Source organism: Ahaetulla prasina, chromosome 9 (genome assembly GCF_028640845.1).
Source record: "Ahaetulla prasina isolate Xishuangbanna chromosome 9, ASM2864084v1, whole genome shotgun sequence".
Lineage (NCBI taxonomy): Eukaryota > Metazoa > Chordata > Lepidosauria > Squamata > Colubridae > Ahaetulla > Ahaetulla prasina.
In genome coordinates, this window is record NC_080547.1 from 7,553,355 (window position 1) to 7,572,567 (window position 19,213).

The following is a 19,213-nucleotide window of genomic DNA, read 5'->3' on the forward strand; positions in this document are numbered from 1 at the left end:
GATGTAGAGTAGTAGCTCAGGTGCAGGATAAGGACCTGGGAGACTGTGTGTAACCCAGCCTACCTCGCAGGATTGTTGTTGTGCAAAAGGAGGAAGGAGTGTTCTCCAAACTGCCCTGAGTTGTATAAATAAAAGCTGGATAGAAAACTAAATACTTAAATACCACAGGCGCCCCTCCACTTACGACAATAATTGAACCCAAACTTTCTGTTGTTAAATGAAACTTTTCTTAAACAAGTTTGCCCCATTTTAGGATTTTTCTTACCATGATTGTCAACTGGCTTCCCGGTTGATTTTGCTTGTCAAAAGATTGCAAAAAGGGATCGCAGCAACCGTCGTAAGTACGAGCCAATTGCCCAGGGTTTGAATTTTGAACCCATAATCGTGGGGCTGCTAGAACTGCCGTGAGGGTGCAAAACAGTCATAGGTCGCTTTTTCCTTTGAACGGTCCCTAAATGAACTGTTGTAAGTCAAGGACTTACCCGTAATTGGAACGACACATTATGTTAGGGTGAAAATACGGTGGTCTGGTTAGTGTCCGAGGGCGTCCAGCTGGCCGGCCAGCCACAGGAAGCCCAAATGAAAACTGGACACCCAACTCATCCTGGCCAGACTTTAATCAAACCTTTATCCAAACTCAAACAAGCACCATCTGGATTTCTAGAAACAGGAATGCGAAACCGCACTTCAGATTCAATTAGCGTAATAGTACTAACCACCCGGGCTCTGCTGGTGCAAGAAGCTGGCTGGGACCGAAGAGAAGAACTGGTTCTTCTGCGATTGATTTCATGCCATCAAGTCGGTGTTAACTCCTAGTGACCGCATATAGATAGCTTTCTTTTACGTAACAGCCTGCCCTTAGCCTGGTTTTCAGTTCTTCCAAGGGTACGCTTGTTGCCACCGTAACTAGAATAAAATAGAGCTGGAAGGGGTGACTTTGGAGGTCATCTAGTCCAGCCCGCTGCTCAAGCAGGAGACCTACCCCATTTCTGTTTCACTGGTTGTCTTCACTATTAGAATAAATGAGCTGGAAGGGACCTTGGAGGTCTTTTAGTCCAGCCCCCTGCTCAAGCAGGAGGACCTATACCAACTCAGATCAGAGGTTTTTAAGAAGAGGCTGGACAGTCACTTGTCTGAGATGCCATAGGTTCTCCTGCTTGAGCAGGGGGTTGAACTAGAAGACCTCCAAGGTCCCTTCCAGATTTGATTCTATTCTATTCTATTCTATTCTATTCTATTCTATTCTATTCTATTCTATTCTATTCTATTCTATTCTATTCTATTCTATTCTATTCTATTCTACTATTCTATTCTTTATTCCATTCCATTCTAATATTCTTAAAAACCTCCAGTGATGGAGCGCCCACGATTTCTGGTGGCAAGCTGTTCCACTGGTTAATTGTCCTCACTGTTAGGAAGTTTCTCCTTAATTCCAGGTTGCTTCTCTCTTTGATTAGTTTCCATCCATTGTTTCTTGTCCTGCCCTCTGGTGCTTTGGAGAATAATTTGACCCTCTCTTCTTTGCGGCAGCCCCTCAAATACCGGAACACTGCTATCATGTCATCCCTAATTCTTGTTTTCCTTAGACCAACCAAACCCAAATCCTGCAGCAGTTCTTCACGTGTTTTAGTCTCCAGGCCTTTGATCATCTTAGTCGCTCTTCCTTGAACTTTTTCCAATATCTCAACTTTGCAGTACTCCAGGTGTGGCCTTACTAGGAGTTTATAAAGCAGCACTAATCCTTCACGTGATCTTGATTCTGTGCCTGTTTATACAACCTAGAATCATATTAGCTTTTTTGGCAGCGGCTGTACATTGCTGGCTCAAGTGATTGTCCACTAGGACTCCAAGTCAGAGGTGGGTTTCAGCAGGTTCTGACCAGTTCTGGAGAACCGGTAGTGGAAATTTTGAGTAGTTTGGAGAACCGGTAGTAAAAATTCTGACTGACCCCGCCCCTCCATCTATTCTCTGCCTCCCAAGTCCCAGCTGATCAGGAGGAAATGGGGATTTTGCAGTATCCTTTCCCTGTCACGCTCACCAAGCCACGCCCACCAAGCCACGCCACGCCCACCCACCAAGCCACACCCACAGAATCGGTAGTAAAAAAAATTGAAACCCACCACTGCTCCCTCTTATCCTCCCTCTTACAGTTACTGGTTTTGAGCCAGGTCTCACCTAATCTGTACTTATATCTTTGATTTTTTTCCTGTCTAAAACTTTGCTTTTCTCCACGTTAAAATTCATTTTGTTGGATGGAGGGGGTGTCACTCAGATCTTGATCCAATTGCAGACTCTTAGCAACAGCTTTGGAAATAGCTTTCTGAGAAAGTTGTCCAGGAGCTATGACCAATAAAGTCAAAAGTGACTGGGAATATATCTCCTGCTGCTGTTGCAGCTTTTACAGCTGAGTGTGTGATTTCTATGCCCCCAATATTGCTTTTGCTATTTATATGTTTCCCTCATCAAGGTCTTTTGTATGTGTGTGTGTACTTTTGTGTCAGTATTGGCTTCTGCTAACTGCCTAAAAGAGTCCCTGCATTTTTCTTGGCAAGATTTCAGAAGGGCTGAGGACAACTGGCTGTGGCCAATTTGCTATAGCTAACTCTCCACTGCCAATTCGCCATGAAATAGAATAGAATAGAATAGAATAGAATTTTTTATTGGCCAAGTGTGATTGGACACACAAGGAATTTGTCTTGGTGCATAGGCTCTCAGTGTACATAAAAGAAAAGATACGTTCATCAAGATACAACATTTACAACACAATTGATGGTCAATATATCAATATAAATCATAAAGATTGCCAGCAACAAGTTACAGTCATACAGTCATAAGTGGAAGGAGATGGGTGATGGGAACTATGAGAAGATTAATAGTAGTGCAGATTCAGTAAATAGTTTGACAGTGTTGATGGAATTATTTGTTTAGCAGAGTGATGGCCTTCGGGAAAAAACTGTTCTTGTGTCTAGTTGTTCTGGTGTGCAGTGCTCTATAGCGTCGTTTTGAGGGTAGGAGTTGAAACAGTTTATGTCCAGGATGCGAGGGGTCTGTAAATATATTCACGGCCCTCTTCTTGATTCGTGCAGTATACAGGTCCTCAATGGAAGGTAGGTTGGTAGCAATTATTTTTTCTGCAGTTCTAATTATCCTCTGAAGTCTGTGTTTTTCTTGTTGGGTTGCAGAACCGAACCAGACAGTTATAGAGGTGCAAATGACAGACTCAATAATTCCTCTGTAGAACTGAATCAGCAGCTCCTTGGGCAGTTTGAGCTTACTGAGTTGGAACAATTCCCTGCGGGAGAACAATGCAAGATAACTGTACTCTAGAGCCATTCCCTCTCTTAATATTATTAGTAATATTATTGGAATGGTGCAGTGGCCTAGAGGTGGATCTCTCGCCTCCCAATCAGGAGGCTGTGAGTTCGATCCTAGGTAGAGGCAGATATTTCTCTCTATATGAGCATATATCTGCTGAACAAAACTCCGCACTGGCGACAGGAAGGGCATCTGGCCAGTGAAACACTCTGCTAGCTCCATTCAGTTGCCCAGACTCCACCCCATTGCAAGGGATTATGGGGTCGTTACATGAAGATGATTAGTAATGTTATTAATAATAATAATATTACAGTTCTCCTGCAGCGAGTTGGGCACGGCAAATTGCCCCATTCTCATTTCAGAAGGGGTTGTGCGCGGAAATGGGACAACTTGCCACCACCAACTTAACCATGGCCAACTTAACCATGGCCAACTCGTTGCAGCCAACTCATCCCGGCCAATTTGCCAACAAACAACTCGCTGCGGGACAATGTAACAGTTCTATTTAATTATTTAAAAGAAACAAAACCTATTTTAATTATTGCCGTTCATGTTTTATTCTGTTCCACCTTTGGCATTCTTTCTTTAATGATTCCATGCCATCGTTTCTTTAATATTACTGTAAATCTTGTCCCGCAGTGAGATGTCCCACACCGAGTTGGCCATCCAAAAACTCTACACTACTAACCAGAGCATACAAAATATTTGCTAGACCAATTCTTGAATACAGCTCACCTGTCTGGAACCCATATCACATCTCTGACATTAATACAATCGAACGAGTCCAGAAATATTTTACAAGAAGAGTTCTCTGCTCCTCTGAAAACAACAAAATACCTTATGCCACCAGACTTGAAATCCTGGGATTAGAAAATTTAGAACTCCGCCGACTCCGACAAGACCTGTGTTTAACACACACAATCATCTATTGCAATGTCCTTCCTGTTAAAGACTACTTCAGCTTCAATCGCAATAATACAAGAGCAACCAATAGATTCAAACTTAATGTTAACCGCTTCAATCTTGATTGCAGAAAATATGACTTCTGTAACAGAGTTGTTAATGCTTGGAACACACTACCTGACTCTGTGGTCTCTTCTCAAAATCCCCAAAGCTTCAACCAAAAACTGTCTACTATTGACCTCACCCCATTCCTAAGAGGACTATAAGGGGCGTGCATAAGAGCATAAAAGTGCCTACCGTTCCTGTCCTATTGTTTCCTTTCATTATATCAATTAATATAGTTATTGCATACTTTTGCTTATATATATGCTTATAGGATGTGTTGTTGTTTTATGTTGATGCTTGTGTATACTGTTGTGACAAAATTAAAAAAAATAAAAAAATAAAATGGCGAATTATCATAGACCCAGTTTGCACTGACCGCCTCCTTCCTAGGGAGTTGGGAGTTAACCTACAAGGTAGATCAAACCAGGAGTACAAGCACAATCTCTTATTGTAAGATTACATTAACCGAATCTTGCAAGCCTGAAAGAATTTCTTCTTTTTACTTTCCGGAAAAATCAAGGGAGACCCTTCTGCGATGTTTTGTGTACCCCCTTTTCTTTCTGAAGCCTGTGATACCTTTTGTATCATTGTTGTCTGCTCCCTCCTAGGATTATACCCACACCACCAAGCTGGCTTTCTGCTTAAAGTGGGACTAGAACTCACATCTCCTGCTTCTAGTCTGGTGCCTTCTCTACAAGACCAATTTCTCAAAAGACTTTCACAGAGACTTAAATGCCTGGGGGAGGAAAGTTAGTTTTACTCACTCACTTACACAAACACCTATCTGGTTTTGCCTGCTTCCTTCCTTCCTTCCTTCCTTCCTTCCTTCCTTCCTTCCTTCCTTCCTTCCTTCCTTCCTTCCCTCCCTCCCTCCCTCCCTCCCACCCTTCCTTTCCACCCTCCCTCCTTCCTCTTTCCTTTTTTCCGTCCTTTCTCCCTCCTTCCCACCTTCCTTCCTTCCTCCTTCCCTCCCTCCCACCCTCCTTCCTTCCTTCCTTCTCTTCCTCCTTCCTCCTTCCTTCCTCTTTCCTTTTTTCCTTCCTTCCTACCTCCTTCCTTCCCTCCCTCCCACCCTCCTTCCTTCCTTCCTTCTCTCCCTCCTTCCTTCCTCTTTCCTTTTTTCCTTCCTTCCTTGCCACAGAAATTAAGGGCAGCTATGCCAAACTAATCCACAAACAGATTTTAGGATTGCTGCAAAGTATTAACTGAAAGGGGGCTAGAATCAAGTTGCTGTAGATATTTTTCTTCCTTCCTTCCTTCCTTCCTTCCTTCCTTCCTTCCTTCCTTCCCTCCCTCCCTCCCTCCTCTTCTCCCCTCCTTCAAGAAATGCAGCCCTAGCTGCCTTAACTGAAAATCTAAAACAACAACAACAACCCACCACCACTTTGACTCAATTTGCCTGGGGATTTCTGAGACCTGAAATCCTAACATCTTAAAAAGTTGCTAAATTTGAGGACGCCCTGGCCCACCAGCATGACCTACAGATCCAAAGTGTGTTATTAGTTCACAACTCCTGGGTCATGGAGCTTCAGAAAAATCAGGCTTGCCGAGCCAACCGTGTTTTATTTCAACCGTTCGGTCAGTATGTTGTGTCAACGTAGCCCATTTATATGATGTGTTTTGCTTCCTGCAGCTCCGAGAGGCTAAAATTGGTTCCTTCGTATGAAACGTCATTGAAAGCAACAGAGAGCGAATAATCGTGCAACCTTTTCAAAGCAGAAATAGAAGACCGGCAGGGCAGAGAAAGGCAGGGTAGAAAACGTACTCTGGGTCCATGTTCCCTTGGAACTCTTCATTTATGCAAAGTTACTCTCTTCTCAATCTAATCAGGGAATCTAATCCGTGGAATCATGTGACTTATTATACACTCATTAATCTTTAAAGGGCCACTTTGCTGCAGGAGTCCTGTGAAGGTAAAACAAGAGTAAGGACAGTTCCTGCAGGGAAAGGATGGATGCAAGAAATATCATGTTAAGCCACGACGGGAATGAGGTTGGAGAATAGAATAGAATAGAATAGAATAGAATAGAATAGAGTAGAGTAGAGTAGAGTAGAGTAGAGTAGAGTAGAGTAGAGTAGAGTAGAGTAGAGTAGAGTAGAGTAGAGTAGAGTAGAGTAGAGTAGAGTAGAGTAGAGGTAGAGTAGAGTAGAGTAGAGTAGAGAGAGAGAAGAGAAGAGAGAGAGAGAGAGAAGAGAAGAGAGAGAGAGAGATGGAATGGAATAGAATAGAATAGAATAGAATAGAGTAGAGTAAGTAGAGTAGAGTAGAAGAGAAGAGAAGAGAAGAGAAGAGAAGAGAAGAGATGGAATGGAATGGAATAGAATAGAATAGAATAGAATAGAATAGAATAGAATAGAATAGAATAGAATAGAATAGAATAGAATAGAATAGAATAGAATAGAAGGAAGGGAAGGGAAGGGAAGGGAAGGGAACTGAAGAGAAGAGAAGAGAAGAGAAGAGATGGAATAGAATAGAATAGAATAGAATAGAATAGAATAGAATAGAATAGAATAGAATAGAATAGAATAGAATTTTTTTTATTGGCCAAGTGTGATTGGACACACAAGGAATTTGTCTTTGGTGCATATGCTCTCAGTGTACATAAAAGATATCTTCATCAAGGTACAACACTTACAACACTTAATGATAGCCATAGGGTACAAATAAGCAATCAGGAACCAATCAATATCAATATAAATTGTAAGGATACAAGCAAGAAAGTTACAGCCATGCAGTCATAAGTGGGAGGAGATGGGTGATGGGAACGATGAGAAGATTAATAGCAGTGCAGATTCAGTAAATAGTTTGACAGGGTTGAGGGAATTATTTGTTTAGCAGAGTGATGAAAAGAACCCTAAACCCTGGCTTGCTTCTGTTCAGACAGCCATTCTTATTTTTTAAATTTATTTTTACTTTCTACATAGCTTTCCCCTTCTCTCCCCATCCCTCTCTCTTTTTTTTTTACATTTTTTATATTTAAGACCACTGCTGGCCACGGCTGCCTCGCCTATCTTCCCTGGAAAGGACTCATGACTGCCTTCCCTTTCTCCAAAAAGCTGCCACTCAAACGGAAGGCACAGGATTGGCACTGCCAGGGGGGGTGTCAAGGTTGCCAATTAGATGCATCAGTGCTTTTCAAAACTGGGGGGGGGGTGTAAATAAATAAATTCCTGACGGCCTTTTTTGTTGGTCTCTGCCTTGCCGAGTAAAAACGAAGCGCCTTAACTGGAGACAGCCACCTTCACACCCCACCCCCAAAGAAATTCTCCACTGCGACCCCCATCTAGGGGTGGGAGGAGGGCAGGGGAAGGGCATCATTTTGTGCATTGTTCTAGGCAAATGGTGGCTGGGTTGTGTGCAGCTCTTTCTTCTCCTCCTCCCCTCCAAACAAGATAACCCCCCCCCTCAGTTCTGCTGCACTTATTGGCACAATCTGTTTTGCTAGCTGGGGGAATAGACTAGCTCTTGTGCATCGCCTCGTCCTTCAACTGCAGCCAGGGAGCATGCTCAGTAGAGGCTGGGGGGGGGGAGAGCTGTGCTTCGCAGAGAGAGAGAGCCCAGGCAGCTGCCCCTCCCAGCCTCTGTCCTCAGATGCCCTCTGATGCGCTTCCATCTGTTCTCGGCTTTTCCCATGAATGAGTGCGCCAAAAAGATAAAGATTAATGGACGCAATCGATACGGGGGGGGCGGGGGGGCTGAATGCTGGGTAACCACATCGTTCGAGAGACACCTGCAGGCAGCCAGGAATTGTGGCCAGGCGGCGTTGCCACCACATCGACCAAGGGGCCCCGTTACGTGCCTCGCATCAAAGGCAACATCTTCTTTTTTTTGCATTTTGGAACGTTTCCTTCCAGAATCCATGAATCCTCGACTTCCAGCCAGCCAGCCGTTCATCGAGCGACAGCGGTTTGACGTTGCGGTGGCACTGGGAAAAATTTAAAAAAAAGAGCGACTTACAAACGGTCCTCGCGTTTGCAACCGGTGCAGCATCCTTGTGGTACCCATGGGTGCTATGGCCGGCTCCCAAAGAATGCTCTGTCAAGGACAGCTGATAAAGTCAATACATTATCTCCCTCTCATGATTTTACAAGCAAAATATTGTTTGTGCATATCTAAGGAAATGCACAAATATTGTTTGTGCATATCTAACATCTCCTGCCTGGTTCCCTTTCGATGCGGTTTGCAAAGGCAGGTTCTGTCTTCTTCTACATAACAGTTGGTACTAAGTAAGAGCCTGCACTTAGGCAGGAAAAAACTAAGTGCAAAGGTACAGAATAGGTAGTACCTGGCTCAGTGATATTAACTGTGAGAGGGTTGCAGGATGTGGTGGGATTCAGCCAGTTCGCACCACTTTGGGAGAACCGGTTGTTAATATTCTGAGCAGTTTGGTGAACTGGTTGTTGGAAGAAATCATTAGGACAGAGAACCGGTTGTTAAATTATTTGAATCCCACCACTGGATGTAGGAGTCCTAGCTGAGCACCGCTGTCGTGTCCCACTCCTCCGCTGACGGCCGAGTCAGGGAAATCCGAATTAGGCGTGCCTCTGCAGCTCTGCCAAAGTCCTAGCAAAGTCCTCAGGGCAGGCAGGAGACCAGAAAGTGACTTCAGCAAGATATGTTTAGACTTTGCCTGACTCAGAGAATGCCAGAAAGCAGGTCCTTCATATAGGCCATAGGGTGTGGCTCCATGACTCAGCACTTATCCAGGCCTGCCCCTCCCTTCCTTCTGTTGCCTCCACCTATCAAGTCTTCTGAAGCAAGGGTCACTCAGTCAGCAGCTGTTGGTAATTGACCTCCCTCAGGCTCACATGCTGTGGAGGAGGGGGAGGGGTCTAGTTACTCCGTTTGCCTGGGCATGGAGCCAGAGCTGGGGGCTGGAGGTATTTCCTCCTCTTCAGCCTGTCTGGGCATGGAGCCAGGGCTGGGGCCGGGAGGCATACTAGGACATTCCTCCGTGTTCGGAAGCAGATAAGAAGACCCCAGCTGTGGTGAGATCGGACGAGACACAACAACCGCTTACGTATGAGCCAGCCGTGTGCTGCAGCTGCCCAAAAAAGCCAATGCAGTCCTAGGCTTGTATCAGAGGAGGGATAGTATCAAGATCATGCGAAGAGGTCATACGACTTTATAGTGAAGCACCATCATCTCCCTTTAACAGGGGTGGGCTGCTGTGGGTTTGCAGGGGTTCGGGAGAACCTCTAGGTAAAATTCTGTGCAATTCAGAGAGCCCCCAAATCCAGGGGTGAAATGTAAAATTTGTTACTACCGGTTCTGTGGGCGTGGCTTAGTGGGTGGGTGGGTAATGTGACTGGGTGGGTGTGGCCAACTTTTTTTTTTTACTTTTAAAACCATTTTTTCTACAATCTCTTCACCTGAAGAGGTTGTAGAAAAAATGCTTTTAAAAGGCTCCTCTGACGATCCCAGCTGAGTTGCCTGATCGTCGGAGCCTTTTTTTTTCTTTTAGAAGCTTTTTTTTTGCCTTTAAAAGAAAAAAAAAGCCTCTGATGATCAGGCAACTCAGCTGGGATCGTCAGACTCTTTAAAAGCATTTTTTACAACCTCTTCGGCTGAAAAAATGTTTTTTTTTTTTTAAAAAAACAACCTCTGATGATTGCACGGCTCAGCTGGGCATGCGGGGGGCAGGGATTTTTGCTACCGGTTCTCCGAACCACCCGCCGCCATCGCTACCGGATCGGGCGATCCGGTCCGAACCGGGAACATTTCACCCCTGCCCAAATCCCACACCTGACTGGCCCTGCCCCTCCCCTCCCAGGAGTCCCCATGTGGCCCATTTTAGATGCAGGTAAGTGCACGGCATGCGTGGAGGCTCATGGAAGACAAAAAACGAGCCTACCAGAAGTTTGGGAAGAGGAGGCCATTTTTGCCATCCTGGAGGCTCGAGGAAAGCCTCCGGAGCTCAGAAAGGGCAAACCCAGGGGTGAAATCCAGCAAGTTCTGACAAGTTCTGGAGAACCAGTAGCGGAAATTTTGAGCAGTTTGGAGAACCAGCAAATATCACCTCTGGCTGGCCCCAGGAGTGGGGAGGGAATGGGGATTTTGCAGCTACCGGTTGTCCAGAACTGGTCAGAACCTGCTGAAACCCACCTCTGCAATAGCCCCAAAGCCCTTCAGATCCCATGGCGGCAGAATGTTAAAAATGAGTGTATTAGCCTTAAAACTAATGGCTTGACAGAGGAAGCCACCAAAATGGCTATCCTTGTGCAATTCAATAGAGGTTGGGTGTTGTGCCTCGCCCGCCCCCCTCTCCACAGCCGGGCCCCTCCCATCTCCTGCTATCTCAGCCAGAGACTGAAAATGAAGACGAATGGCCTGGCATGCCTCCAGCCCCCAGTCCTGGCACCATGCCCGGACAGACTGAGCAAATAAACCTCCCCCCAACAGCGTGTGAGCATGATGAGCATGAAGCCAGTCACGAGCTAGAATTGCTGGCAGCTGGGCAGGCAGACGAAGGGTGGACAGATCCCCGCTTGCGGAGAATGGAGAGGTGACGTCAGCAAAAGGAAGGGAGGGGCAGGCCTGGATAAGTGCTGAGTCATGGAGCCACACCCCATGGCCTATATAAAGGATCTGCTTTTTGGCATTCCTTGAGTCAGGCAAAGTCTCATCTGGTTGCTGAAGTCACACCTTGGATTCCTGCCTGCCCTGAGAACTCTGACAGGAATTTGGCAAAGCTGCAGAGGCTTTGTGGCCATGCTTGATACAGACTTTCCAGACCCGGCCGTCAGAGGAGGAGCGGGACATGACATTGGGTGGCTATAATTAAGAGCTGGAGAGGGTGTGTGCAGAGGCCACGAGTGTCACACTTTCCAGCTCAAAAAACTAGCAAGACAGGAAATCTCCTTTTTCCCACCTTCAAGGAGCTTTTTCCGGCCTCTACCTCAGTTGCAACTTCAAAGGGTGAAGTCCTAGGAGAAACGTTACTGATAAATTCTTAGGTCTGTAGTAAAGTAGCTTTCCATCCTCCTGTTCGAATTATGAATTCTGGTGTGCGTATTTTTATTTATGGGGCCATGTATTAAAAAGGCTACTGTTTTTCAGCAAGTAATCACATAAAAAGGTAGAGGTAAAGTTTCCCCTGGCACTTATGTGCTAGTCGTTCCCGACTCTAGGGGGCGGTGCTCATCTCTGTTTCAAAGCCGAAGAGCCAGTGCTGTCCGAAGACGTTCTCCGCGGTCATGTGGCCGGCATGACTCAATGCCAAAGGCGCACGGAACGCTCTTCCCTTCCCACCAAAGGTGGTCCCTATTTTTTCTACTTGCATTTTTTACGTGCTTTCGAACTGCTAGGTTGGCGGAAGCTGGGACAAGATACACGCACACCTACATTTGAGGGGACATGGTGGCTCAATGGCTAAGACGCTGAGCTTGTTGAGCCAAAGGTCGGCAGTTCAGCGGTTCGAATCCCTAGTGCCACGTAACAGAGTGAGCTCCGGTTACTTGTCCCAGCTTCTGCCAACCTAGCAGTTCGAAAGTCATGCTGGCCACATGCCGGCGGAGACGTCTTCAGACAGCACTGGCTCTTCGGCTTTGAGATGGAGATGAGCACTGCCCCCCCCTAGAGTCAGGAACGACTAGCACGTATGTGCGGGGAAACCTTTACCTTTATCTTCATTTGAACTGCTTGGACTCTTGATTCCTTGTGCTTAACAGCACACCTAGTTCCCTTAAGCATTCATTGTGTAGTTTAGCTTCCAGATGTTTTATCATCTTTGTTCCTCTGTACTCTTTCTAAAGTTGCTCTTGTTAATTCACCCTTATGAAATCCCTGGTACCTCAGAAGCAGATTTCTCCGTCTCCTACCTACTCTGGGCTTTCTGAGTTAGACTCGTATCCAGGGGAATTTCTGCTCGTTGGTTTGAAATATTTCCTGGAAACTTATTCAGCTGATCCTCGTTCATTTGTGGACGAAGTCTGCCATCTGGTGTTGAATCTAAAGGGCTGTTATGAAGGTGCTTTAAGCATTGGGTTTCGCCTACCTTGATTTGAGAATAGGTAGATATTGAACACAGTTTGGAGTGGGGAGATAGTGATTGATGGGTGTTGTCCGGAGAAGGGTTTAGAACAGGGGTGACCGACCTTGGCAGATTTAAGACTTGTGGACTTCAATTCCCAGAATTGAATCATCTTTATTTTATTTTATTTATTTATTTATCGTATTTATATACCGCCCTATCTCCCTAGGGACTCAGGGCGGTTCACAGGCAGATAAAAAAGTACAAATAAATACAGAATAAAATAACAATTAAAAAACTTATTCTACACAGCCAAATAATTAAAAAAGCAATATAAATAATAAAACCCATTAAAACCAATATAAATTTAAAATCTAGTCCAGTCCTGCGCAGATGAATAAATATGTTTTAAGCTCGCGGCGGAAAGTTCGGAGATCCGGAAGTTGGCGAAGTCCTGGGGGGAGTTCGTTCCAGAGGGTGGGAGCCCCCACAGAGAAGGCCCTTCCCCTGGGTGTCGCCAAACGACACTGTCTAGCAGACGGCACCCTGAGGAGTTCCTCTCTGTGAGAGTGCACGGGTCGGTGAGAGGTATTCGGTAGCAGCAGGCGGTCCCGTAAATAGCCCGGCCCTATGCCATGGAGCGCATCTGTTGTAATGTCCTTCCTGTTAAAGACTACTTCAGCTTTAATTGCAATAATACTAGAGCAACTAATAGATTTAAACTTAATGTCAACCGCTTTAATCTAGATTGCACAAAATATGACTTCTGTAACAGAATCATCAGTGCTTGGAATACTTTACCTGATTCTGTGGTCTCTTCCCATAATCCTAAAAGCTTTAACCAAAAACTTTCTATTATTGATCTCACCCCATTCCTAAGAGGACCATAAGGGGCATGCATAAGCGCACATATATATATGCTTATACCTCCTAATATTTACTCATATATGTGTTTATATACTATATAATCTTTTTGTATGATACCTACATATATTGTTGTGACAAAATTAATAAATAAAAATAAATAAACTCCCCAGCCAGCATTCCCACATATCAACATTTGGGACTTCATGGCCATCCTGGTTCTTTTGGATGGAATAAGCAACTGTACATCTATCCATGCTTGCTTTTTCAAAGGATCATCTTAGAGAGTTTAGACCAGGGGTGAAATCCAGCAGGTTCTGATAGGTTCTGGAGAACTGGTAGCGGAAATTTTGAGCAGTTCGGAGAACCGGCAAATGCCACCTCTGGCTGGCCCCAGAATGGGGTGGGAATGGAGATTTTGCAATATCCTTCCCCCAGGAGTGGGGAGGGAATGGGGATTTGGCAGTATCCTTCCCCTGCCACGCCCACCAAGCCACACCACACCAAGCCACGCCCACAGAACCGGTAGTAAAAAAATTTGGATTTCACCACTGATTTAGACTCCCTGGTGTGTGTGTGTAAGAGAGAGAGAGAGAGAGAGTATGTGTATGTGTGTGTGTGAGAGAGATTTAGCATGTGTGAACAAGTCCTTTGAAATGAATTAAGAAAGTCTGTTGTACAAACATAATCACTGTGTTATTTCTACTTTTAAGCCAATAACAATTATTGGTGAAGAGGAAAGAGGATCCGAGGTCTTTTTTATTATTATTATTTCTGTTTCTTAATCATAATCCATCTCATTTTCTGCTCCTTAGAATCCAGGCACATATCCATGGGACCAGGCCACGTGTCTCGTAAATCAAAATGGAACTCATTTTGTAATTTGCGTCCATGGAGACTAAGCTGAATTGCATAATTCATATTATTTGTGCTGGTGAGGCATAGGATGCTACTGTATATCTTTTTGTACTGTAGGTATGATGATGGAATTTGCCAGTGGTGGGATTCAAGTAATTGAACAACCGGTTCTCTGCCCTAATGATTTCTTCCAACAACCAGTTTGCCAAACTGCTCAGAAAGTTAACAACTGGTTCTCCCGAAGTGGTGCGAACTGGCTGAATCCCACCACTGGAATTTGCTTTTTTTCAGTTTCTTCCTATTAGTAATATGCAAGGGATTCTCTCTTTGTAAACAGCACCCTGGAGCAAATGAATGAGGAGGAGACCCAAACTCGTTGGTAACCTCACATTACAATGAACAAAGACGCACCTCCTTCTTCGACCTTGCCCTTTGTTGTTGTTGTTAGTTGTGAAGTCATATCGCATCCAACCCATCGCGACCCCATGGACAATGTTCCTCCAGGCCTTCCTGTCTTCTTCCATCCTCTGGAGTCCATTTAAGCTCACGCCAACTGCTTCAGTGACTCCATCCAGCCACCTCATTCTCTGTCGTCCCCTTCTTCTTTTGCCCTCCCATCGTTCCCAGCATGAGGCTCTTCTCCAGGGAGTCCTTCCTTCTCATTAGGTGGCCAAAGTATTGGAGTTTCATCTTCAGGATCTGGCCTTCTAAAGAGCAGTCGGGGTTGATCTCCTCTAGGACTGACCGCTTTGACCGCCTTGCAGTCCAAAGGACTCTTAGAAGTCTTCACCAGCACCAGAGTTCAAAGGCCTCCATTCTTTGGCGCTCAGCCTTCCTTATGGTCCAATTTTCACAGCCATACATTGCAACTCAACAGAGCCTTGACTATGGGCACTTTTGCCCTAAGTTTCCCATTATGTTAGATCAGGGATTGGCCCCTTGAAGAGTGGTGGACTTCAACTCCCAGAATTCCCCAGCCAGCAACTTGCTCACATTTATAGCTCATGCTAGCTGGGGAATTCTAGGAGTTGAAGTCCACCACTCTTCAAGGGGTCAAGTTTGTACACCCCTGTGTCAGATTAAAACAAAATCTTCTTAATAACTCACAGATGATCCAATGCATACCAGCTGCACCAATGGCACTTGGGAGGTAATCTAAGGGTTCAAGGGAATCAAAATATCTCCCCTGCCAGGTAAGCGGCAAATCGGTTTTAATATTTGATGGTTGCATTCCTGCACCCGAAGCCAATCCCTTTTTCTCTATCCAATTTGAGAACAGAAGATCGACTTCCAGAACCTGTTTCAAAGGAGGGAAAATATTGCACTTTTCTAACAGGTGGAAATTGTGTTGTTGGTGGCTTTTTTTTAATCACAAGGCGATTGAGAAATGCGTGAGGATGTTATTTCATTTTATCAGCATCTTTGGGGCGTCTCACACTTCCTTCACATTTGGGGGCCGGGAAGACTCCTCTTGGGATGGGGGAGAGAAAATGTTCTAAATCGGTAGCACTACTGTCATTCCCAGTGCTGAGTTTTGCCTTGGAGCCCATATCAGAGATTTCCCCCATTCCTTGCAAACCAGGGGTGAAAGGGTTTTTTTTTTTTTTTTAATGACGACAAAGACACATTTCAAAACGCTATGCTGTATGTATCCACTTCCAGGGCTTGATTGAGACCCACAGCAGGAATTAAATTCTGAGCGATGGCTATGCAGATTTTGGATCTTGGACAAAAAGAAGCTGACTCCGGGCATCTCACAAGCAAAGGGCAGCTGTCTTCCCACTTGCCTTCTCACAATGTTTCTCCCCTCCCCTGCTTTTATTATACCTTTACTCTACCCTCCTTTACTCTTTTACAGCCTTCAGATGCCAAAGCAGAGAATAATGTGCAACAGGTGCCAAGATGCCTGTTGAGTAACGGGTGCTGAGCCCATCCTGGCCGCGACCTCTGATGGTGGGGTGGGGTGGTCATAGATGCTGGCTCTTCTCCCAGAAGGGCAGGTGCACGATGATCCCCCGAACACAGCCTATTGTGTGAGTCTCTGGTGTGAGGTCTTGCGGGGGGCGCACACGGAACAAGCACCAGCTTATGTAGGCAGGTTTCACCCAATGGGCCCATGCCAGTTGCAAGGAAAGTTTTGGGACAGATTGGAGTAGACTGAGAGGGGTCAGCTTAACCCACACATTCCCTGTCTAAGTGAGCTGCTGTGGCAATCAATATATATATTGATATATATATATCTGCAATCCAGCTAATGATATTGTGATCTTTGGAGCACTGTGGTGATATTTTGTTTTATTCTATACAAATGAGGTTCCTGGAAGAGGAATCTTAATCTTAGGCAAGGCAGATCAGTTTGCATTTGCGCTATAAACCAGTTGAGGCTTGGATTACCTGTATGGGCTGCAGGTATAATCCTAAAAGTTTTATCCAAAAACTTTCTACTATTGACCTCACCCCATTCCTAAGAGGACCATAAGGGGCGTGCATAAGCGCACAAACGTGCCTACCGTTCCTGTCCTATTGTTTTTCTTTTCTTCTTCCTATATAATCTTTTTGTATACCTACATATATTGTTGTGACAAAATAAATAAATAAAAATAAATAAAATATTTGGATAACCACTAGATGGCAGTAAAAGTGCAATCATTACCCACTTGGTAATGGTAAACCATGTTTTAACCATGGCATGTTAGACATGTCATAGTGGCTGTACTCATATAGACTGCTACACCAAAATACATTTAATTGCAAATGTCCCAGTCCCCCGTCCATACATATCCAGAGAGCCCACAAAATACAGGTAGTCAATTTATAACTTTGTTTAGTGACCAAAGTTACAATGGCACTGAAAATGTTACTTAGGATTTTTCACACTTACAAGCGTTGCAACATCTTTTCAGATGGTATCTATTTCATTCATTCATTCACTCACACACACTTTGCTTGAATGAACATCTAAGTGGCTTACAAACCTGTTTAACGTATCTAATATATTAATAATAGTAGCCACTTTGCAGTGGTCTCGTGTGCCCTCTCATGGCCAGTGAATTTTATTGCATCTGATGGAAATTATAGAACAAATCTGAAGATGATGCAGGGAATAAAATTCACAATTACCATGACAGAATACTCTAGATGGCGTTATGAAAACTGAATTCAGCAAAGAAAAATATAAAGTTTTACATTTATACTCATTGAATGAACTTACAAAGGACTGTTTAGGATGAAGGACTCTTTGGCCTGTCAAAGATATAAAAGACAACAAAATTGTGGATGACCACAAGCTGAACACAAGAATTCAGTGTAAGGTAGTTTCAAAAAATGTAGATACGGCTATATTGCCAGAACTATGGTTCATAAGAAGTAATCATTTTACTGAAGCACTATCCATTTTGGAGTGCTGTACTTGTAGATATAACCAAATTGGAAATAATTTAAAAGTTAGCATATATTTGGGATATTTAGTGTGTTTCTTTTGTACACTTTTTTTCTTTGTTGTTAGTGTTGGATGTTTTTAGTCTATTTTCTTTCTTTGTTTTGTATTTTATTGTTGGTGATAAAAGAATAAATGTTTAAAAAGTCAGCACCAAAAGAACAGAATACAAAAGGACTTTATGTACTAACAAGATGCAAAATTTTTATTTTTCACTGCAACAAGGACTAAACTACAGTAAAGGTCTTAAGACATTAGTGACACATTTTTTTACCTTACAATTAATGTTCAATATGGTTTGATTATATATACAACTTCTTATACAATCAAAATAACTTTTCTTCCCCAAGGTTATTTGTGTGTAGTCTGATGGCTTTAAATGGCTTATCTCGACTGCTTAAGGTTCACATATCACACTAAGTTATGGTTAAATGAAACCAGGCTTTGATGAACATACTGCATTAACTAAGCCAGAACTTGTGGCTTAACATTGTGAATCCAACGTTATGGTTTATTCAATAAATCATAGTTAACAAAGCAATGGCTTAGTGTACTTGAGTCATAACATTGAAACTTCCAGATATGTGGATGTTTCTTTAAAGTAGGCATATAAAATTAGACATACAGGATTCACACCCTGATGCAAATCTTTGCATGCTTAAAGTAGGAAGACCAAAATGGCTGGGTTCCGATCACATACTAACCTAAGTACATTGTTTAAGAACATTTCATTCAACCCATATGCCAAATTAAATAAAATGCATGCATATGTGAAGTTAAGATTTTTAAATTTTCAATGACTGTTAAATTTCTCCTCCTCCCCTAAATAGGCTAAAATAGGTGGGATTTTGACACTTTCTGCAGCAAATCTTTGATATTTTGGAGCAAGCATTAAGATAGTGCTTGATCAGTAGCTCTGCCATACTTTATAGCTCAGTGCATAAGACTTTTTCTATCCAAAGCCCTATTTGACTCCAGTCGTTCAAAGCTGACTTCTTCCCGGACTGAAACCTCTCATTTCATTGATGAAAGAAAACTAATATACTATTTAAACTTTTCCCCATCGGCCCCATGAATCAAGGAGGCTGTGATTTTAGATGACTTGGGGCCAAACCCTCTTGCTCAGCCAAACCTACCTCACAGGATTGCCTGGGGAAAAAATAGGATTAGTTGGCCAAATACAGGTAGTCCTTGATTCATAGAATAGAATAGAACAGAATTTTATTGGCCAAGTGTGATTGGACACACAAGGAATTCATAACAGTTAGTGACCATTCAAAGTTATAATGGCACTGAAAAAAGTGACCTATGATTGTTTTTCACATGACAATTGCAGCATCTGAGAGCTGTATGCAATGAAATTTCATTTTAATACATGCCAATTAGTGTACAAAGTGACAATAAAGTTATTATTCTATTCTATTTTTCATTCCATTATTCTATTGTTTTCTATATTCCATTGTTCTATTCTATTCGTATTCTCTTCTACTCTACTCTACTCTACTCCATTCCATTCCATATTTATTATTCTATTCTATTCTATTCTATTCTATTCTATTCCATTCCCTATTTTTTTATTCTGTTCTATTCTATTCTATTCTATTCTATTCTATTTCTAATTCTACTCTACTCCTATTCCATTCCATTCTATTCCATCCCCATGGTCATGTGATCGAAATTCAGACGCTTGCCAACCGACTCATATATATGACGGTTGCAGCATCTCAGGGTCTTATGATCCCCTTTTGCAACCTTCTGA